Source organism: Cygnus olor, chromosome 13 (genome assembly GCF_009769625.2).
Source record: "Cygnus olor isolate bCygOlo1 chromosome 13, bCygOlo1.pri.v2, whole genome shotgun sequence".
Classification (NCBI taxonomy): Eukaryota; Metazoa; Chordata; class Aves; order Anseriformes; family Anatidae; genus Cygnus; species Cygnus olor.
Genome location: NC_049181.1, coordinates 11328751 through 11353092, shown reverse-complemented (window position 1 = coordinate 11353092; position 24342 = coordinate 11328751). Strand labels below are relative to the sequence as shown.

The 24342-nt window shown below is 36.4% G+C and overlaps 2 long non-coding RNA genes across 3 annotated transcripts in view; one reads left to right on the top strand and one right to left on the bottom strand.

The window, feature by feature from the left end:
- LOC121077369 overlaps positions 1–24342 on the bottom strand; it is a 476416-nt gene that overhangs the window by 202492 nt on the left and 249582 nt on the right. The gene's annotated exons all lie outside the window — the stretch shown is intronic.
- On the top strand, positions 1426–23340 carry LOC121077372. The gene is made up of 3 exons (XR_005824002.1): positions 1426–1779; positions 11170–11244; positions 23026–23340. It is a non-coding gene; the product is annotated as an uncharacterized LOC121077372 (long non-coding RNA).

The following is a 24342-nucleotide window of genomic DNA, read 5'->3' as shown; positions in this document are numbered from 1 at the left end:
TTCTAATTCTATCTATAAACACTGGAAAAATGTTCTCATTCAGTAATTCTTATAGATGGCACTTTCATTTCTAAATAACTTCATAATGTTTCCTGAGATTTCTGTAGTTGCTCATTTTTGTTGTTTCCATCAGTCTTCTAATCATCCTTAGTGCTGTTCTCAGTATGCACCATATTTCCAGGTCAGGCGCTATCTTTAAACAAACAAAATGAAAACCTTATACTTTTCCTGCAAATTCCTTGTTTCATTCTCAGCTTGCTGGTTCCATTAACCATTGCTGATTGACTTTTTAAATTTTTTGCCTAAATCACTCTCACTCCATTATTAAACTGAGCTACTAATTCAATATTCCCTGGACCGCTAACAGGATTAATTTTTTTTTTTTTTTTTTGCAAAAAATTCCAATGATGAACTTGCCATTTTTCTCAGAATAAACAAGATGTTCCAAAACGACTTGCATCCTCCCCATCACTTGGATCATTTGGGCAGCTAGAATTATTAATTCTTGGAAAAATGTGTGATTTTCTTACAATCTGAACATCTACTGCCTGAAATGCCAGAAGTCTAAAGAAAATGACACAAAATCAATTTCATCATTATGGGAGCTATCCTTTACAAGCAAATAAAAACAGAGCCAGAGCTGCCATTGACTCTCCTTCCCCTGAAAAAGAGTATTTTCTTTTAACTTCCTCCCAGAATTTTTCCTCAGCCACTGCCTAACTTGGAAGGCTATCTGAAGGAAACGTCTTTGAAGTTCAACTCATTGAGCAAGACTTCTAGCATGGAAAAGATATATGCTCTAACTCACACTATCCTCCCTCCCCTTCCCCTAGATCACCCCTCTTGAGGACTTTGTTCAGCCACGAATTTCCCTTTGGACTGAGACAGTTTTCTCACTAAAGTTTCTGAGATTTCAGAATGCCCTGATTTTACACTGGATGGAGTCCAAAACCTTTGATGTTCTTCTACTAATTAAAAGATAGACAGCCTTCCTCAGAATAACTATCTTCTGATTAAAAAAATAAATTGATCAAAAGATTTCTGTCTGGTAACAGACTACTTCACAGACAGATTCCTTAGATAACAGACCTAAAATCACAGAAAAGAGCAGCTCTATTATCACTATTATTAAAGAGAAGAAGAAAGGAAGAATATTTACTTTAGGACTCTCTTCATGACAGGATCACCAAGCACCTGGTGACCCCACCTGCCTCCCTGAGGAAAAACCTCTTTAAACTATAAGCCAAAAGCACATGTAGTCTGTTTATCATGAAAGATCCATTTTAACAGAACACAAAACAGCAGATTACAATAAGATAAATAAGACCCAATGTGTGAGTCCAGGTGAATAAAAAGTTTCCAAAGACACATATGCCACCCCCTGCAGGGTGGGCCTGTTCCCCAGCCCAGACTCGTGAAGGCTTCCAGAACCACGTGGACTTTTCTAGACTCCTACCAGAAATCTAGACTCTTCTAGACTCCTCCTTCCTTTCAACCAGTAAAAGGGCCTGCAAACAACCACCAAGGGCCCACCTGCTTGGGCTGCCGCCCTCCTTGCACAGGGTCCTGCTCTCCTGGTTGCCCCTGGGCAGCTCTTGCTGAGGGAGCTGGGCTGCCCCCTGCCCCACAGCACCCAGCTCGCTGCAGCACCCACTGCAGCCCATCCATAAACAAAGGCCAAGATGGCGCCTTGCGCTACCATCTCGGCCTTGCTGCGCTTCAGGGGTGATGGTAAATAAAGCAAAGAAACATGAGGAGAAGATTTAAAGTTATCACCAGGTTTGTATTCCTTTGGGGATAACAACCGATTTGCTCTAACGCACGTGCCTTGGACACCTGAATTTTTCACCCCGATTCCTCTTTGTTTTCAATTTGCTAGGTTTGAAGCAGATCTTAGTACCTCCCAAGTACAGTAAATAGCTGGCGAGGTCAGGACCCTTGCTAACAGACTCATGAAGTTACAACCTTTTTGGGCTCTGTTGGCCTGAAGCAGACCACCACAACCACCCAACCTTCTGCGAGACCCCTCCTGTGGGAGCTGTTTCATTAGCCTAGGGAAATTATAAGAATCTCATTTACACCACAGATTATGAAATATGCAATTAATTAAACCCATGGAAGTCTACAGCAAAACTCCATAGTTTAATGAAAATTCAGAGAGATGAACAGATACATGCAACATGAAACCTGAGCTATTCTGAGAGCTCTGCTGTCTGTAATACTCCACAGTACATCATACATGCACTGCAGTTGATTTGATAAAAGTAAATGGAGCCTTGCTCATATAACTATGAGCTGCCAAGAAATGGTGTGAGGCTTGAGAACTGCCAGATCAGTGGACTAATGCAGCAAAACATAGCGAAGTCTCATTACACTATCAGCTGTGATGTAATAAACAAACACATTATGAACTTATTTGGGGTGGCTCACAACAACAAAGGTAGATATCTGGATGCTACTGTATTATACTAAGGGGATGAAAGCTGGTTAATCATTAATCAACTCATTAATGATCAATGCACACTGTAGAAGTATTTTCTATTTCTATCCTAAATTGTGCAGCTTAGGAAATGGTAATAGTGTATGTGCTAAGTCAATGTGAGACACAAAAAGAACAGTTTCATAACAAGTGAAATGAGAGACAAAATTTCAAGATCTCATTTCTCTTCAGATGATGATAATGTGCCCATAGCTACATAAAAAGTCTAAGGGTGTTGGGAAGAGAACCCCCAGTGTCTGATTTCCTCTGGCATGAAATCATACCCTCTCCAACAGGATTTAGTGGAGGCTGAGTGCAGTAAAAAGACTTAATGATCTCTGAATCAGGACCGCTTTTTTGTGTCACTGACAGTCTGTCCCTTTGATTATTGGCTGTGGCTTTTCTCCTGATGGCTGGTAAAAGATGTGGCAAACATTTCAGCTGCAGGAGGATTGCAAAGAAAATGTGGAGTCTGGGAGCCAGTCTAAACACTGTTGAGAGCAGAACTTTGTAAGGTGTCAGCTTGTTTAAATGCATAAAGGAGAAAAGAGCACTAATGAAAATACCTTCAAGGACACTTCACCACATTCTGACAGAGAAGGACATTGGCAGCCCACTTTCAAGCTTTTTTTTTTTTTTTTTTTTTAAAACTGTGCTCCCTCTGTTCTGTCTGAGCCAAGAAAAGTAGTGTAACTAAAAATTGTAATTATAGGAAACTGTCAAAATTATCTTTTCTGATTTAGGATGACATGGTTTAGCAAGATCAGGGAGGGTTTTTTGGTTGTTTGTTTGGTTTGGTTTTCAGTTTCATCATAACTGAATCTCAAAATACTGTCTCAGTTTGGCAAGGAACACAAGCTCTTCAGCTTCCAGACTATAGCATGCTGCTTGAATACAAACCTCCCTGAGAAATACAAGTGGAGCCAGTAGGTATCTACACCACCAGCTCTGTCAGAAAGCCTGTCCAGCAGTCCCAGTCCTCCCAGCCTGCACATTGTTTACACCCACAAAGCTATAAGGTATTTCACAGGGGGGAGAGAAAAGGACCAAAAAAAAAAATGTGGAAAACAGATTTCACAATGTTTTTTATTTAAAATTTGTTGAGGGGAAGGCTGGACTTTTAAAAAGACCAAATAGCCATGAGATAGGGAAGAACTCTATTTGTCCTGCTCACTCACCACAGCTAACTTTGTTAGAATATGTGACTTCACCAAAATTCCATGTCTTTGTTTATTTTACTTTGCGAACATATTTCTCTGTTGCTACAATACTTATATGAGGATTGTATGAGCACAATCCAGCACCAAATATGTGTGCTACCCAAGGAACTCATAATAGAAATATATTACACCCATATTAATATTGACGGGATTTAGTAATTAACATACTAAGTACTTAGAGACAATTCTTGAATTGCAGTTAGAATTAAACTTTAATCAGAAACATCTGAAAGCAATAACTAAAATGAAAATAAATTGATAACAGTAAAATTTAATTTTAAAATCCAATATTCAGTATGAAGTGCATATTATATCCCAGGAACATACTTATTTCTCCTTTAGTGCAACAGCATATATCAACATGAGACACACTTGGGTTTTGGTATCCTTATAGTATTCTCTCACTGTTACAAATGAAACTGCACTAGATCCATGTTTAGTCAGTTAGCATGTTAGTTGCAGTTAGCAACTTCTATGATGGAAGTTGTAGGATTTGAATTTCATAACCACAGATAAAAGTCATGGCACGTGAAACCCTAACACTCAGAGCCACGTGCTTGGCTATAGAAGCAAAACTGACAGTTCCAACGACGGTAGATCACTGAGAAAAAAATCTAGCGCTATGAATTTTACCACACAAAGGGCAAAAAGTAATAATTCATTTGTGCAACTCATTAGAATCTAAATGTTATTTTAAAATTACTTATTGATTATAAAAGAATGACTATTCTTATTATACAGCATGTGTATCTGAAAACATTTTAAAGAAAATGATGAACACTATTTTGGGATACAAAGCACTTTCTAGATTAGATTTATGTACATGGTAGCTCCATAAACATGCACTGCCTTACTGAACCTCTGAGGAATTGAACAAGGAAACAGCATGAACAAAATAGATAGCAATAAGGGATTTACATAGACCTACTTACATGGTGAAATTCAAATACTCAAATACTACTTGAGGGCATACTATTTACAGTCAAAGGGATACTAATTACGTAGACTGTGAATAACTCCATAGAGCTCAGAAATGAGCTTGTATTTTAGAATACTTATTATGAATTTATTGCTTCAGGCATAGCAATATAGATGCCTTTCACCCAGGCTGCTTAGAAATGAGGGCAGCATTCTTTCTGATGCCATCCACACAGACAGAAACCAGGAAGGGTCCAATATAATGGATATTTCCATGTAGAGTCTTATTACAGTGAAGTCTGCATCTGTATAAACCAATTTTTTTTTTTCTTTTCTTTTGTCCATCTTCTTCTAGTACACTTTATTTAAAGCAGTTTTAATTTCAAATTTTGTAAATACTCATCAGATGCCTTTGTGAGATGTGACATGCAATTTCTGTTCCTATTCTTCTCTTAAGGTTAAATACATGATTACACAGACATTGATCAGTGGATTTACTTTATTCTATGCCTAAATAATGTAATTGTTTTCTACCGCAGAATTGTCAATCAGCAGATCAGAGGTCTGGCCACAACTTCTGCTGTAACCCCTGCTTAAATGCCTCTCTGGGCTGGTTATCAATCATTATGATAGATTTGTGAGGGTCTCATTAGCCACGTGATTTTTAAATATGCCAATTTCCTGATGCCAATACAATTAAGTTCAACTTAAAAAGAAACTTTTTTTACCCTTCTGTTTTAAACATATAAATGAACCAAACCATTTCACAAACTTCATTTATCTAGTTTTTTTTGTAGCCAAAACACAGGCCATGTGCTTTATTGTGCAAGCTCTTACTTTTAATTTTGTCATTCCCAGGAATGCATCCAAATACGATAGTCCATGCCTGGCACACTTACCCATACTCCTGTACTAAAGTCACCGTATCTGAGACTTTAATTTTGTTTCTCCCTAGACAGTAATTTGGTAAAAATATTTCTCAACCTGTCCTGCTTCCAAATATATTCCAGACATGGAAAACCTTTCACATTAAACACAAAATAGCCTTTATTCAAATTAGTAGCTCCAGTGGCTCAAAGAGGAATTATTCCATAATGAAAACTACTTGTATAAGGATGACCAGGATCTGTCCCTTAAGCTTTCTACAAGAACCTCCCATATGAAGATGAACAGTCGAAACAGATCTATTTCTTCTTTCATGATTCGGTACAGAACTTTGCCATCAAGTGGTCTTTGTCTCATTTTAAAAAGCATATTTATAAAAAGGGCAACACCAAAAGGATTTCTCTTGTACCATAGGGATCCTTCTATTAAAGCTTTCAATCAGGCTGTTTCATTCTGAAGGACTTCACTTAGCAAGTCTAAAACCTTTGGATTTTTAAGCTGAAGTTTATGAAGTATGAAAATTTGGGTGACAGAGCCTGAGAAAACACATTAAAGTCATTGTAAACATCAAGGAAATTTAGTTTTCATGAAAGAAAGAAATATCCATTTAGTCTGATGCATCATCCTGACGTTTGACAAATACTGGCCAATGAAATCTTCCAGGATACAATACTTTCATCTCCAGAAATTGCACTTTATTTTATAGCAATCGATAGTAGTAAATAGTAAACATAGACATGGTGTGATTTACTTTAGTTATAGCTAAATTTATATAGTTTAAAGTATGAGCATCATTACTTATTATTATACATTAATTCAACCTATACGTTCAAAACTTCAAGTGTAACCAGGGAAAAATGGCAGTCATTAATTCCTGTAAAACACATGGTTTATGAAGTCAGTTACCATTTCTAGCATTTAAAAGACTCACTGAAATTGAATAGTCAGTAATAATGATCAGTTTGAAAGATACCCGTACTGTTACTGTGCATTACGAAGCATATCTAATGGTAGTTCAGGTTACTGATGCAATGGACCTAAATCCAGGCTCCTCATTGCTTTCATGGAAAAAAATGAAATTTCACTATGATTATCACTGCATATAAACAGTGATTTTAATGTCATATTCACTAAGCTGCTGAATGCCAAAGTTCTTCTCTATTTCTCAGGTTTTATTGAAGAAACAAAGTAAAGAGCATCTGATTAGTCATGTTGTACAGTCTGTAAAACAGTCATGTCCATTTGAAATTGCATTTCCCTGCAACACCTGAGACTTATTGGGCCTCCAAAGCATCTCTAAGATCTTTAGAATCTTAGATCTAGAATCTATTTTCTGATTTTTCCCCTAGTACAAAATAAAAATTAATGTCATCAGTAAACTATCAGTATAGTCACAGACTGGCTCTTGTAAGTTATTAGGCTTAGTTAATTAATGAGAAGACATTGGTAAATCACCAAATAATAGCCATTTCACAGTGGAGATTCCTTGAGGTGCTATAGCAGGCAACACAATTATCTTACATGGTTCCTGATATGCAGTATAATTCTTAATAAACTCGTATCTTCAAGACAACTGCGATTGTTCAGCTCCATGTATTCCTTTGAGATTGACATAAAAAGGAAATTTTCTGAGTCTGAGAACACCAGCCAGTGTGGACCTTTCTACTTTTATAACCCTATAAGAGTTTAGGGACTCTTCTTCCCCACCTCCAACTTCTAAAAGGACTTCAGTTTAATGACTTCTGTCTGCACCAACACAAGCACAGACATTCACAAGCAGGATCACAGCACAACAGGGAACCACTTTAACATTATTTCAAGGCACCCTTTTGCAGCAAAGTATTATAAGCTTAACATTGAGAATTTTCAACCTTTTGTGAGCTTAATTCATACCAGAAAAATTTAATGCAACTTTTGTCTGAAGAACTATACAGGTATTCATTTAATATACATACCATACACAGTGTCTTGAACCCGTGCCACTAAGTCAGTGGGAGCTCTGTCTGAACAAAGGCAGAATCAGACCCGATATATTATTATAATTATTGTAGTAAGAAGATTTACTTATGCATATAAAATCTAGCTAAAACAACACATACTCCAGGCTCTCAATTCTTAATATTTAATATGTGTTAAGTGTTTTAACAGTATTAAAATAATCAGCCCTACTGTGATACAATTATCCTTTTAGAAGAAAGAACACCTTCTGTTGCCCCTTAATCGTGTAGAAAACTACCTATAAAACAGAAGTCTTGCTTCATTCCTAAAAAGTTTCCCAGATGTGGATTGTTTCAAACTATGAGGAATGGAAGTTTCAGCAACTCAGCTATCAGTGATCACTAAAGAAAAAAAATGTCACATAAAAGAGTGGCTAAAGTTATATCTTGCCTCCACAGAAAATTATTCCAACAATAAATTGTTACTTTCATTCATCTCACTATGATAAATATCATGAATAATGAATACATTATGATTCAAGAAAAAAAATCTATCCATTGTTAATTTCATAGCTATTGTATCTGAGTAGGGATTGACATACCCCTTCCGTTCCGTAACCATCCTTTAAAAGACATGACAACAGTGATTAGCGTCACAGGGGCTAAGCATACTCATCCTAGTTATTCTTTTGCCTCTCTAGAGACTTTGGGGGGAAGAGCCCACTAGGAAAGGATGGCAATGAATTTTTGTGGGAAACTGATGGATCTTTGAATTATTCCTCACTTCAATTGCTACTGTGGAAAGAGGAGGAAAAAAATTGAAAATCAATACCAACACAATGTTTCATGCCATCTAGGAATTATGAAGAGGATTGAATGGGCTCTAGATATCTGAGTAATGTCACTGATATACCTGTTGTTCTTTAAAATCATAGTCTCAGCGGAAACAGTATACCAGTTCCCTACTGAGCAAACTAAACAGTCTTTTGGTTTTCTGAAAAAGGAACAAAGACTACACTTATAATGCATAAAATTGATTATTTTATTTTCCTTATGTGTAAGTTTAAGAGTCTATCGTAAACATTGAATACTTTATTAAAATACCTTTCTGCTCTGGGTCATCCAGACGTCTAGGGAATGATTTATTTGCTGGTGTCAAAATTCATAGAGAGCTCACCATAAATCTATTCATTAGCTAAATTTGATGCTGTAAGACTTAGTACATTTATAATCACTACATCAATTTCATACTTGGTAGCAAAGAAGTACATCCTCAGATATTTAGAGCTAGGTTGCAGTGTATACATCTGTATCAGAATAACATAAGTAAAGGTATATTGAATGAACAAACTAAAAGACATTTTAATCTACACGCATGTTATGTTTGTAATTTGTAAGAGATAATTCATAGTCATTATTTAATTTTCTCAGGCAAAATAAAAATTGGAGTTAATATCAGGATAAAAACTCATTGCATATAACAGAGTAATGATTTCAGCACTATAATATCAAGAGAATTGTTTCTCATTTTGTGTTAGACTACACAGTGATGGAAAAATAAAAGGTAGTCCACAGTGGCACGGAATAATTCTCATCAGTCAAAAGCACCATAGCTCCTACTGAAGTGTTTTTGTTTTGACACATGATATGCATTCGTACAAAGTATTTCACGGTTAAGAAATCTTTATTTTTAATGCTTGTAGCAGGGGCATGGATGAAAGTCTTCCAATCCCATTGTGGAAGCAACTCTTTAAGAAGCAACTCTTCTTAAAAGAAAATCACCCTTACTTTGCATCCTGCATGTTCTAAGTATTCCCTGCTCCACACAAGAAACATCATAAGGCTTCTTCAAGCTAAACTCCATAGATGGCTTTAACCACCATCAGTCTAAAAGCTATTTTAGGAAAGGTAAGGGGTCAGAACATACTTTAAAGATAGAGCTATGCTGTAGGCAGTGGAAGTGTTTGCTGGCTCCAAATGTCTCTAGAAGATACTTTTATCTCCACGTGGGAAGCAAAAGCCAGAAGTACACCATGCGCATGCCCTTATTTTCACACAAAGGCAGTACAGTATTTGAGCCAGAAGGAAGCTGTGAATGACAAAAGCATGAAAGCTGTGAGATACTTTACAGGGTTCAACTGCCCCAGAGCACAGTCAGGGCCTACATGTGTCAAGATGACAACTGTTCATCCAGAAGTCAGTGAATTCAATCAAATTTATACCAACCAACCAACATGTTTGGACTGGTTAACTTTCTATAGAGTTACTTTCTAACTAATGAGTTAGTACATATTCATTTCCTTCAAGTATCAGGTCATTAAAAGAACTCTAAAACCTGAACAGATATCACCTAACTTATTCATATAGTCTGTTAAGAGAGATATTATTTTTCTTTCATTAGAAATCATCTAGCTTTGTTTGCCACACTACCTATCAGCATGATTAGTCAGCTCTTCCCTTTATAATAATACAGACCAAACTATACAAAAATGTAAAGTTGGGGAGAATAATACATTTAGAACTAAAGTCAAAAATTACTTTCAAAAAAATCAATAAATAAAAAGGATGAAAAAGTAATAAAGTAGCTGCTTAAATAAAGAGGTGACTACTTCGGCAAGATTATCAGGCAACCATACTTCATTGCTTTGGTTGTTAAAGCATATTAACTATAAATATTGTTGCCAGCAGAATTAATTCGCTTTTAAAAATTAAGGCTTTTATAATCCTAATCCAACACTTATTAGTGCTGGTTGCTCTGCCTGGGGGCTGAAACAATTTTATTCTCGGTTCCCATGATGAGTACCATACAAAGTGTTTGATGCTTGCTGACTGAACTCATTCTGTCAGCAGAATAGTTGATATTTCACACTAGAATGCTAACTGTACTTCAAGGACAAGTCATCTGATCAAAGGGTACCACAAATCTTCACAGAGGATGACAGATGGGAAATGGTAAAGTGTTATTTATGTGAATGACCATTATGAATTTAAGATGCTCTTCTAAGCCATTTCACCATTAGTCGTTCACCTTTTAAATAACCCCTAATTCTTGGCATTGCAATTATCATTCAACTGCATAACATTATAGCTGAATAGTCAGTTTATGTGACAACAGCATAAGCTACTGCATACACACAAATACAGACACACAAATGCACACACATACAAGATTGGAAGCAATTTTTTTTTGTTTTATATTTAGATGTTATAAATACTCAGTGATCCAAGACAGAAAAATGACCTGACATTTTAAAAACATGAGGTAGTCAAATACCAAAACCAATCCATCTTCCCTATTTAAATAGTTCTTATCTGACATGAAGAAATTTACTCAGAAATGACCAATACTCTCCTTATAATGGACTGTATCACCTGGTGTAAACTTCAGAAGACTACTGGTTGAGAAAAAAGCATCTTCTCAATTGACTGATGTAGGTTCATAATCTCCAAGACAGGACGTTTTGGGAAGTAAGTTGTTGAACGAAGGAAAAAGAGAAGTGAAATAGAGCTGCCAAAGAGGCAAATACAGAGAGACAGTAAATCTTTCACTAAGGCCTATTCTGTGGATCCAAAGGTTGTGTCCTTGAGATGGAACATGACCCTGGTCAAGAAAACTACAACTGATATTCATCCTCCAGCTCAGCAAACACACTGTTCACTGTAACCACTTAAGCGCTTAATCCAAACTTGAGATATTGAGAACAAAAACCTGGTCTCCTTAATATTCCAGATATCCTCTGAAATTCAAAGCAGTGATTTATTAGCCAAGAAGGAATGTATTACCTTTGATACATCTGGAAGCACAGTAAGTATTCTCAATGTAACCACATTATTCCTCTGAATGAAAAAGGCAATTCTTTCCAGCACAGCTTCACTATTTATAAAAAGAGAATATTCAGTGGCTGCACAACTGAGAGGCTGTCAAGGATCCATAAGTCATATTGTCTTGAAAAAAAGATTCCAGTATTTCCTTCACACCATCCAAACAGATAACAATGTCCATTGTTTAAGGTGGCATAACATTTTTCTGCTAGCTCTTCATCATTTTAATCCCTCACTTGTATTTTAGAAAAAGGTGGAAGAAAAACTTTTTATATTTTAAAAAATAATCAAATAGAGTATAGAGAAGAATTTGTCTTAATGCTGTTCCCAGAAACATTACATGTCTCTGAACACCTGATTTACAACTTTATCCCTAATCACTTTATAAATTCAAGGACATTTTGCCTTTACTCTAGACAGCAAAGTGCAGATATGAACTGGACATCTAAACTGAAATATACAAAGCAGTCAACAGGATTTATATCTGTTCCCTGAAAATGAATAAAAGATATCTAAAACCCCTTAGCATCTTGGAAATTTCAGCTCCAAAGTGAAGGCTTTGTGCAAGCTTTTTACACGCAAAAAACAGAAGGCTTCCAAGAAAGTCAGACCTAAGGTATCTAGACTGAAATGAATCTAATCTTTTAAGAAAGATTTTTTTCATTTTCATTTCTTTTTCATTTTCTTTTTCATTTTTCTGAAATGAATCTATCTTTTAAGATATGAAGAACGCTCAATGCACATCAGTTTAATCTTTTTCTCCCTGAGCAAACTGCCCCCTCACACTTTCCTGTCTGTTTTCAAATTGCATTGAGCATCACCAGGATGATTTCTAAGTATTCAATATTATTGAATAATGTTAGTGAGATATTCAGTAACATGTACTGCACAGCAGCTACCAGGAAAAAATCAAAACAAAGACTACATACTGGTAAATAGCGAGTCTAACTACTACTTGAAAGTTAACAAGTCTGGATTGTCCTGTATAGCTTGGAGAGACAATATAACACTGTAGAGTACCTGGAACGGATCAGTCAGTCCCTACAAATGAATTTCTCCCTTGCATATTATGGCACAGATTTCCTACACTAACTGAATATGATTTGCAAGTATTTATGATGTCCCTTTAACTGATTCAGATTAAATATTAAGAAAAAAAGTTTCACTTGCATGTTTAAGAGGATATGTGTACATATGTGTACAAGGCTGAACAAAACCACCAGAACTGCATTAAATGAGTTCAAGTAAATGAGCAAGACAAGTCAGATGTAATACCATACAACTACATTTCTCTATTAAATGTTTCTTTTAGTTACTGTTTCTCTACAATATAGAAAATTACGTTTAAATTATTCAAGGTAATCAGAGACAAACATCATGAACATCTCAAAAGCTAGATATTCAAAATTACATTTATATATATATATATATAGTTTGTAATGGAATAAAGATCATGACACAATTTTTTGTGTGCATAATATCATCACAGCAGGATTTCCATGCTTTAAAAACAGATCAATGGTTATGAAAGTTTACACGGTTTAAGCATTTCTGCCAAGCAGGAATGTCATTTAATAAATTATGCATTAAAGGTAAAACATTCAATAAAGCAATAAGAAAAGCTTTTTTTTCCTTAATCCTCCTACTTCAAGTAGACCCCTACAATTAATTAGGATGAGCCGAACTGAGCTCTTCAACTGTAGTGTAATAAACAGTAAGTTTGACCTAAACTAAATGTGTACCCAGTGTAAACTAGCAATTTAAGTTATTCAGTTGTCCTATAAATAACGTGCTCAAATCCAAACAAATTATAAAGATTGTTCTTTTGAGTTCTAGCCCAAATCTTCTTAATGTCAGTGGAAGGATTACTTGTGCTCTTAATGAGAGTTGGATCAGACTAGCAGAGGCTAATATAGAAAATACCCTGCCATGAAAAACTTGGCTTGTTTGAGAGAGAGACCACATCTTTTGCTTGCTAACATGCCAACATACACCAGTTGACCACTGGTCCTTTAATTTATATACCTTAACTTTCCTTTAATCAGAATGAGACTATATCAGAATATGACTGAGATCATGAAGAAGTCAAAGCAAAATGGCAGCAACTCCAGATGAAATTTTAAGTGATCCCACTGGAGTAATCTCTCTGCCATTCTTCTGCATTGACTCTTCAAAATAAAGCACTTCAAAAAGTAGTCCAACCTGAAAAGACAAAGACCCTTCCTGAATCTAGTCTGTTTTGATGTTAGCAAATGTGAGAACAATAAGCAATTCTTCAGCTTCCACACTATTTGGATTTTCTCCAATCTGGGAGAAATATTCAAACTCTTTTCCATCTACAAAGCCCTGGAAGCAACAAAGAACCTGCATATTTTGGAATAGCTATGAGGATGTTCGAGATAATGGCATCACATTGACTGATGTAGCAACATTAGGCAAGTTTCTAGTTCATAAAAGGACCAAACAGAAGTTGAATCAAGGTAAAGAAAAACACAAACTGGCTGATAAACCACTGCAATAAAAAAACATCTGCTTGACCAAACTGTATTTTGATTGGATGATTTTGCCTTTGAATCTTAAGGCGTTTAATCTTAGAAGTCGAAAAAAATCAGAAATGATCAATATGAGACACATCTTATAATGTGTCTCAGAGAAAAGCACATGAAGTGCAAAAGATTTTAAACAGATTCAAATATAAAAGGAATGATTACTTTAGACTTTGAGGAAGCAAGAGAGTGAAGAATATGTTCATATGTCAAAGCCAAGGGGAAAAATAAGGGGAACAGCTCAGATTCAGATGCTGTAGAGTAGTATTTGTGGGAAAAGGTGTCTCTGTGGAAAAGCTGCAGCATAGTCTCAAAGCCTGCCTGTTGACACCTACCCTACCCTACCATACCGTACCCTATCCCTGTGCCAAATATATACATTATAACCACTGATTAATTTACAGATCTGAACATATATGCCAGGTGGGTTGAAAAGGGTACCTGTTAAGTCCATCCTACAAATAAGGAAGTATTTTTATCCTATTCTCACATCTTCCTTCTCATCTTTGTTGTTCCTCATGTTTCTGCAGTTATTTTCATCTTTCTCCCATAACATTTTTTAATGGGAATGAGATTACATTTGACCCAACCCTAAATCAGTCAATATACCTTTTTCTGTGCAAACATAATATACTTGAATAATAATAATGGTAATACGTGGCCATGGTAGCTATAAAAACACAGTTAATTTTTTGATAGTAAAGGCAACTTACATTTTAACTACATAACACCCCAGGAAAATTCTATGAGTAAGGAGAAAGGTTACAAAATCCAGGAGAAAATTCTTTTCTTACAGAATGACTGAGGTGGTGGGAATGAAAGGATATAAATACAAAACAAAATCACTTTCAGGATATCATAACCTGGACTCAGACAAACCAGTATGTACCTTTTTATGTGGCATAACTTTCTGCACTTAATTCAGAGTCAGTTGACATCAGTAAGAAAAAAAGTCTTACTGAATTTGCTAGCATTCAGAGAAAGCTGTAAATCTGGAATTAGCCACAGTGCAACCATTTGTAATTTTTATGTGATAGGTTCATGGGGGCTATGTATGTATTATGTAGAATACCTGTCAAAATCTGGCAACTAAACAGTCATTGAGAATATAGAAGAGTCTGAGTCAGCTCACAGAAATCACACTTCCCGTGGAGCCACAGGACTTGGAATGAAACTTCTTTGGTCCAGAACCGGTCCTATAACTACAGGTACAGGTATTCTTCTAAGCAAGAGTGGAACATCCTGACATGCAGCTGAATTTACAAAATGCTCTTACGGTAAAAATCTCAAAGAGGATATAAGTCCATGAAAGAATCCTGATCCGTTCTTGATTCACGGTATTAGCTTGTCTGATAACTGAGTTTTTAAAGTTTGGTATTTCATTTAGAACTGTAAAAATACTTAACCTTCAGTCTGAATTGCATTCAAACATAGAATTGTTTCCAGCTTGACCTGACTCTGAATTAGCAGCAGACTGCTTGATATACTTTTAATGTCTGCAGACTGGCACTGGAGAGGAACAGTCGTGGTCGACTAGCTTATCCTGCCGTGTTCTGAACCTGCCGTGCATTTAGAGTTCAAACTAAGGTCAGCTGAGAAGCTCATGTGCTGCCCTGGGTCCCACTCGGTTAACTCTACTTCTGGAGGCAGGAAACTGAGTTTATTATCCGAGTCCCTAGGTATTCGATGTATCGGTATACCCAATGATGCTTAAAAGAAGAGTGTATCAGTTTTCATTTGTAATATATTTGTATACTGCTATCTATCAGGTCAAAGCACTAAACTCAGGCTAAATTGGTTTGTGCTTTAGAGCTGGATGCAGTGAACAAGGAGCATTATTCTTTTATCCTTCAGGATGCAGAGATATTCTTAAGAAATCAATTGATTCTATTTCCTTTTGTTTTCCTCCAATGTGAGTCATTAAGAGGCCAATTATTTATAGCATGGAAAGAAGCAAGCATTATCCATGAAAGCCAGCAGAGATGTCCAGAAATACAAACTGGAGTTCACTAAAAAATCTTTAGCAGAAGTGCTTCACTTCAGTGGAGTGACATTAAGATTACAAACCCTGAGGAGGTAACAAATGCTTTCTGCAATTTATAACTATACTCTACTGGCCCCAAGAATCTCAGCTTTTTCCTGGCTGCATGGGGTCCTCATGCTGTCTGATACTGACTTGGAAGAGTAAGTGCTTCCGGAAGAACACTCTAAAATGTTTTATTTGTGAATCAAATGGTAGTGAAAATAAATGTGCAAATATCTTATCTCTCTAAGTACAAAAATCAATTCTGGAACCCAAGCATGGAAAACTATTACTCTCAGCTTTCTGTTAACAGTATTTTCACAAGCTGTCTTCCAGTTGCTTTCTAATTAATAGATTTAAATTTGGTTGGGAAAAAGTCTACATAGTTCATGGAGTCTTATTCAAGTATTTAGCTTGGAAAGCTTGTATTTTAAAAATATGTGCCACCATGCAAATTAGTACTAAGTCACTAACACATTTTTCTCAGCTTCTTGTGAAATACTCAACTCCTTTAATGTTATCCCAAGGATGAGAAACTACAGTGATACTTGCAAGTGATGTGGAAGACAAGACTCAATTTGATCATGCTATTTCTGAGATAAATGAAAGCTACCTCCATAGTAATGCATTCAAGGGATCCAACTTTTAAGAATGACAGACATTTTCCAGTGTACAGTCTGTCGAGCCCCCCAGTAAACAAGAAGAGTACACAAAAAGGAAGTCATACAGGGCAGAATATCAACACAAAAGTCCATGATTTTTGTCATCATTGCTGCTGTCATCTTTCAGTTTGCCTGTATTCTGAGCTGCTTTGTGAGAATCTCTCTTTCATCCCCCCATTTGGGTCTATTGTGAACCTAGGGAGTTGTGCCTTACCACCTAAGAAATTGTGCAGTATGTTTTCTCCATGCCTCCCCCAGTTTTTCAGTTATACTGACTACTTATTACATAGATCCATAACTCACTAGCTCCTGCTGCCACTTGGCACATCCACCGATGCCTCAAGATAAGAACTCCAAAAATAAAGAGGATACAGGTGTTCAAGTGACTTTCTAGAATCATCCAAATCCCGTCAGAGGCACTATGAAGGCTGCAGTCTCAGCTGCTTACAATTGCTTTAATCAGAAGGCTATCTTTCACTTCATGTACTTAATGAAGCAGAGAACTTATCTCCCAGCTTTATCTAACATAGGATCAACATGCAGAACAGTCTTGTGTTTTGTTCAACACCGACATTCCCAAAACAGAAATGTCCTGTGCCTTGAATAGCTTAATTGCCAGTTTTCTGTAAGTGTGACTTCTCTTATAGTTAAGAACTCCAAAGCAGGAGGGTTTCTATCTTCTCATATCTTTTCCTCATCACTTGCTTCATCATCTCTTCAGTTCACCAGTCTCCTCTAGGATTCTCATCCCATCCACTTTACTACCCACATGATGACATGAAATTGGACTCTTCAGACTACTGGTGACAAGCTACTGCATTCCTCTTGGAGGAAAAAAAAAAAAAAAAAAAAACAAACGCAGGCTCCCTAGGGAAGTGGTCACACCACCAAGCCTGCCAGAATTCAAGAAGCATTTGGATAAAGCTCTCAGACACATGGTCTGATTTTTGGGGTGGTCCTTTGGGGACCCAGGAGTTGAACTTGATGATCCTTGTGGGTCCCTTCCAACTTGGATATTCTGTGATTCTATGAAATGCTCAAATTCCACATCTAGTGAGAAAATAGCATATGTAGTATGTAAAGTCAATGGATTTTTTTGCTAAACTACATAAAATCAAATAAACAGGGAAAAATCTGTAAAGCATGAGATATAACTGAGTCATGAAAAATGTGAAGAAGTAATTATAACTGAACTGCTTTATGGTTTTAAATTCAGATACACAGTTTACAGTAGACAACTCATTAACTTGGCATGCTACTTGCTACCTTAAGTCATGAGTGTAAGGAATAGTAACAAAAATGTTAGTCTTCAGTCTTTCCATGTCAGTCTTCTTGCAGATGAAACAAGTAGATAAAGAATGTCCAAAAAAAAAAAAAATTCTTCTAAATAGCTGAGTTAGATCTTTCATAATTAGAGATTAAATTCTTAACTACAGACCAATCTACAAAAGCCTAAAGGAAAATAAACCAAATTTACAAAGAAGAACAGACGGTAGATGTGGAGACCATTCTCTTTGTTATGACAGCAATGGCAAAGCTTTTATATTTTTTCTTGTTTTGTTTTTTATCTGTTGAATTTAAATACACATATGAAAAATAAGAGATTTTTTAATGTGTTTTGCAAATGGAGAACTAAGGTGGTATTTTACATTGAAAGCTAAAAATATTTCTAAAACTGTCCTCATGACCCAAATCATTTCACATACATACAGGAAATCTCCAAGAACAGGTTCAGGCATGGCTGAAGGTCACTGGAGCATTTGGGAGCTGCAAATGTGTAGCCATTAATCATTATAGCCAGATAAAATTTTCTTTGCAATCTAAGAATTCTGGCTGGCTTGGTAAGAAAGGTAAGCCTTCCTTTCTTAGATCATATTAAAAATCTGCTGGAATAAAGTTGGAGAAAATTAATTATATAAGACCCTTCAATGGAATATGGAGAACAAATCCAGTCAAATGAAGTTGTTATGCTGGATACAATGAATATTAATGCTATTATTTGTTTTGGAGTAGCATCAAGAGAACAGAGCACAGCATAAACTGCTCTTCAGACACCACAAAAAGACCCTGAAGAATTTCTGCTAAGTGCATCAACCGCTATGACAGGCAACTACTCTGGTACAAACTAACAAAGAAATTGCTGCAATTCATTAGTTCAGCATCAGTTGCCCTACGTATGATAGGCTAAAGCATCGATTATCAGAACAGTGAAGGTGCAGGGAAGGCTGGGGACACAGATGATTATCTAAGACTGATCTGGGAAACTACCAGAAAGAATTCTTTTCCTCACCTTCGTATTTGTTGAGCTTAAATAAACAAATAGAAAGACTTTACCCAGCAGAGTCATAACAGCTTTGACAACAAAACAGAATGACATATTTAATAACCCAAAACAGTCCAGAAAGCAGAAGAAAACTATGGTACGATAGTTTTGTTTTCCTGCAATATAACTTCTTCCTTCATTAAACCAGCCATGAAAAACATTGCAGTTGCAGAACAACCTTACACTGGTAAATAAGAAGAAACAGTTACTCAGCTAAATCAGGAGTTTGGATTGTGACCTTAATGAATAAGTCTTGTTAGAAACTGAATTTTTTGTGCAGTGAAATTTAAGTAATCAGTCCCCTGGGATCAAAGAAAATATCTTTAATTTGATCCCAGAGTAACAAACTGGCACATCAGCATCCCTTCAGAGAGGAAAGAGACAAGTTTGTTTACTTTAGCAAAAGGTGGATAGGATCCTAAATATGCAGTGTTTACTTGGACCTTTCTGGTTTGGCAGCAAATAAAAATACAGTTTTCTTTGAAAAGGAGAATACAAACACAAATCAGAATCCTGCTGTCTTACTTAAAAAATATTTAATTTGTATGTTTATGTAGAAACTAGCCACAAAACATAAATCCGATCTCCTTTAAATATGGAAATCAGGTCTTGGCCTCTCAAATCCAGAGGTTTTACTCTCTGGACATATATAGATAAATCATATACACAGATTTATCATAGATGGAGAAGACGACGGACAAAAACTTATAAAGTCTGTAGATAAACCAAATAGCCTTCTACTTTTATTTTCTGGCAATAGCCAACATGTTTAATGAAAGCATATAAGAAATAAGGATAAGTATAGGGTGATCCTTCTTCAAGTATAGCCTCCTGAGGAAATAAAGTAGAGCCAGCATCCAAACCATTGTGTTTAATGACCACTGATGGACCTGGTATCCATAAATTTGTCTAATCATCCCTCTTCTAATAACTTAAAATTGCAGCCTGTAACTCAATTTACCCTGTGCAGTACAGTTCTTCATTTCATTTGTTTTAAACCTGCTGCTAATCATGCTGCCCAGAGAAGCTGTGGATACCCCATCCCTGGAAGTTTCCAAGGCCAGGTTGGATGGGGCTTTGAGCAACCTGATTTAGTGGGAGCTGTCCGGGCCCATGGCAGCGGGGTTGGAACTAGATGACCTTTAAGGTCTCTTCCAACCCAAACCATTCTATGATTTCACTGCCAGTGAGTTACTCAAAATTCAATGCACAAATTAAGCATTTACTTAATGTTGTGTTTGTTGTCCTGCTTCCCTATTCCTGTTCTAATCATTACCACCATTGTGGGGACTGTTAACTAAGTCTTCAGCTGCCCTACAAACATTGTAGGAATCTGGACAAATGAGTGAACAGAACTTTGTCAGGATGTATACGTTAATAGCCATAAGAACAAACTCAATCTGAGTTTTACTCAGGAAAGTTAGCAAAGTTTGTGAAGGGTCACTGGTAACCATGAATTACATCAGAAGTTTGGATTTAAAATATATTTGTTATTCTGAGCAAGTATTCTATTTGTATTATAACCCACAGGGACCTTAGAGATTGGGCAGCAGCTCTACTCCATCTACTCTTGTACGGCTGCTACAAGATCTCTCTTCCCATTATATTTGTTGTCCTGGTTTAACACAATAATGCACAGGGTCGCATACCTAGATCATTATATTCTTGGAGAAAAACAAAAATTGGTTTTCTAAAGTTCATCTTGTATCTGAATTACTGGCTGTATATTCTTTAACGTTTATCATCCTTTCAGAAGCTTTCTTCTGTTCTATTTTTCATGAAGAATTTCAGGACTAGCTTGGAAAGATTAAGCAAGAGCTGCCATTAAGTTCACAATATGAAAATAAAGTAATTCGTTTGTTTGATTGATTGCCACAGTGCTCTCCCAAGATGTGACTAACGCAAGCTAAAGAGCAGTGCAGGGAGGTCATTAAGGTTTGTATTGATTTCCTCTGAATTCTGGATAATATATCAGCAGTCTTTGTTACTTCCACTTGAAATTTTTAATTTAAATAACCAGAAACAACCAAGCAGTCAATCATTTGCTTCCCTTAAAGCCGAGACCATTTTATATTGATATTTCAGGTAGAACAGAAAGCATAATGCTGTGGTGCGTTATACATGCTGTTAGTCGTCCCACTAAGACAATGACATTAGAGTAGGGCAAGTAAATGACCAAATGATACACTGAATGTAAGGTTTTTGACTGCTTCTACTCTGACAGATGAAGAAATTGAGTAGAAATAAATACAATTCATCATCTTAAGCAGTAACAAGCAAGAAGCAATTGGTTTGCATGGAAAATAGAAGGAAGAAGGCAGGCAGACTACATGTTAAAATATTATTGTTGGAAAAAAAATGATCAATGCTGGCTTTGTGTTAGAGTTGTGATTTGGACTGGAAAAAAATGTAAAAAATGAATGTATTGCTGGGCCAAATTTACCCAGGTTTTATGAAAGCTGAATTTCACTTTGCTGAACACTCTATTTGCGTATCAAGGCTACAACTTCCACATGAAGAAAACAAAACCAGATAAACAGTAGTCAGTACTGTAGTCTTTTATAAGAGTGTTTTCATGATACAAAAGTTTTAAAACCTAATCTGATACTTCTTTCTGTGTCAAAGATGGTATCTTTTCATTGTCTGTATCACCAAAATCACTCTTAGATGGGCTTCACCAGCTTTAGATTTTTGACATCTTTCATCATTGTCACTCGCAATAGTTTTCTGCTCAGAAAACATCAGAACTCCTTCCTTTAAAAATAAGTCTTCTGCTTCCATATAGTAGCTGGCAGGAAAGTTTGTAATTGATGCATTCTTCTTTCCAGATCAAAACTTCCAGCCAGAAAGTTTTATGTGGGTTTCTAGAAGTAGGCTCTTAGTTACTGCTCCAACTTTCAAGTACATCAAGTAGTCTGCAACTACAATTGAACATCTGCAACAAAGATGGTCAAATAAAGATATTTTTTTTCCAAAAGCTAACTAAATAAAAGCATAATATGCATGGATATTCCAAGATCTGTTAGATACTCCTACTGGCTGGGCAAGTTATCCAACCTCTGTTCGCTATCTCCCAAATAAGAAATTTCTTTAAGAAAAGCCTGTTAAGCATCTCTTCCACTTGCATTCCAAATGAAACAAAGACTGTCAAAATATCTTCTGTATTAAAAACAAAATAGCAACTTACAAGAGAAAATGAAGCCACACAACCAAGAACATCAGTGTATTAGATTGCTTCCATGACTTGAATTCATCAAATGCAAGAATATCATAGGAAAATACTTCTCCCCTCCCGCCAGAATATAGTAGAAAGGTTAGATGCCTATTGTTAGAGCATACATGCTGAAAGGTTGGTTTGAGGAGGTAACTGGAAGCCAAAGCTAGCAGAGCACATGTTCTTTCTAAGGAGCTACAGGTGATTGCCCCACCCAGGTGCCACCCGTAGTTGCTGGAGAAAACTTTCACAGGTGGCAGCAACAAAGTGAACCTGATCCTTTCTGTACTAGCATCAAACAAAACTGAAAATAAACAACAAATTTCTTTTTCAGCTACAGGGAACAATTCCAGTGCAGTTTTGTGATACGACGGGTAATTAAAACTACCTACTAGAAAGAGAACTACTGAATGGTGCATCTTAAGTTTATATTTTAAAATAATATTTAACTAACTATTGAGTAAACCCTTTTAGGACCACAGATGTTCTACAACTTCAAATGTGTTTTATTTCCAAGTTGCTAACTTGGAAAATCACAGTCTTGTGATTTGTCTGTGGTTTCACATGACCAATGACATCCTGATTTCACCAGTGGATTTCACCCTGTGTTCAAGACCTTCCTTAAAAATACTGCACTGAACACAAGCATTAAAAAGAGAGCCAGTGACATGAAACAGCAGTCTCCCAAAAAGAACTGAGAGGCATCCGCTGATTTAAAAAAAAAAAAAAAATCAAAGCCAGGATATGCTCACATTGAAGACGGAGTTCCCTTAAATTCATACTACTATAAACTAGAACATAATCTGGTGTTTTTATTTCAGACAAAGGGCAAGCTGGTAGGAACACAAATAGGCCACACACTGCCAACACATTACACCCCAGGAAGACTAAAGTTAGCAGTCACAAGGGATCTCCTGGATTTTCTAAAGTTTCTAGTTCCATTTCTAACGAGCACTAGAAAGAATTTTCTATCAGCGTCTTGCTCTTTGTCAACAGGATTTTTCCCTGATCCTACGGCCAGCTATCACACCACCAATCAGCCACGCTGACCTCCAGGACTGCAGCCACAGCAATGTTCTCCCGGTGCTACAGTAGCACCATTTGCAATCTTCATCTTCAGGGTGACACGCAAAGCGCAGATACTGATCTTCAAACTCTGTATGATGATAGTACCAAGGTCTTTGCATAAGTGTCACCGTGACAAAGAAAATGCTAGTGCTGCTAATCTATTGAGACAAGTGGGAACTAGAGATACAGTCTATAAATACCCTTTCTTTACTTCCAAAAGTCTCTCCTTTGGTGCAGCAGAGACCACACACCTCTTGAAATAAGAGGATAAAATTAATTTACTTGTTACTCAGACTGATTGAGGATGTTCTTGACATTTACTTTGGTGTGGTAGTCTGGCATTTGCAAAATGTTCTGTGCAACTGGACCACTCATGCTCAAGGAGGGCTGTTCTTATTAGCCTCAAACTACTTATAAATTACAGCTGGTTTCTGTGTCAGTTCATTTAAACCAATTTGAACAGGCTGCTGTAGGATGTCCTGTAGCAAAATGATCAGTGTCCTTTGAGACATTGATGGCTTAGTTTCTGTGACACTTTCCTCTCATGATTTGCACTGAATGCATCCTAACAGCATTCGTGACTTTCTTGTCTCCTTCCTAGTAAGTCAACTACTAATTAATCAAAACCTGATTTTAATTGGTAACATTTTCACATTAATTTGAAACATGATTGAAAGTGCTTCAAGTCAAATATCACCTTCTGTTCTTCCAAAAAAAAGTCAAAAATCCCCTCTCAAAAAAAAAGTATACATTAAATTCCTCAAGAACAGTATTTTCATAATACTTGAACAAATACACAGTAAAGCTCAAATTCAAGAGCATTCAAACATAAGAATTGCTTGCCAACTTCGATTCACCATGTTTTGAAGGCTTTCTCATCTGTCTAACACAAGCATACAATCACTCTGACACCATTTACAAACAAGTGTAAAATAACATCAGGGTTATTACATTATGGTACTATATGCTGAGCATTTCAAAATCACTGCATGATCAAGTGGATTAGTCTGACATCTGACTGACCTTTGTTTCAGTTTTAAGTATAAGTTTGAGAAAATTTATTGTCCAGCTCCCTGATCTAAGCAAAGGCTCTTGCTAGTGCAGAGTTGGAACTGATGGTCACTGTGAAGGAAGCATCCAAAAAGCATTTAAGAACTGGTACTAGGAAAAAAAAAAAAAAAGAAAAAAAAATATTTTTCTCTCCTTGCAAGAAAAAAGCATCAAAAACAAAAGGCAGGGGAAAAA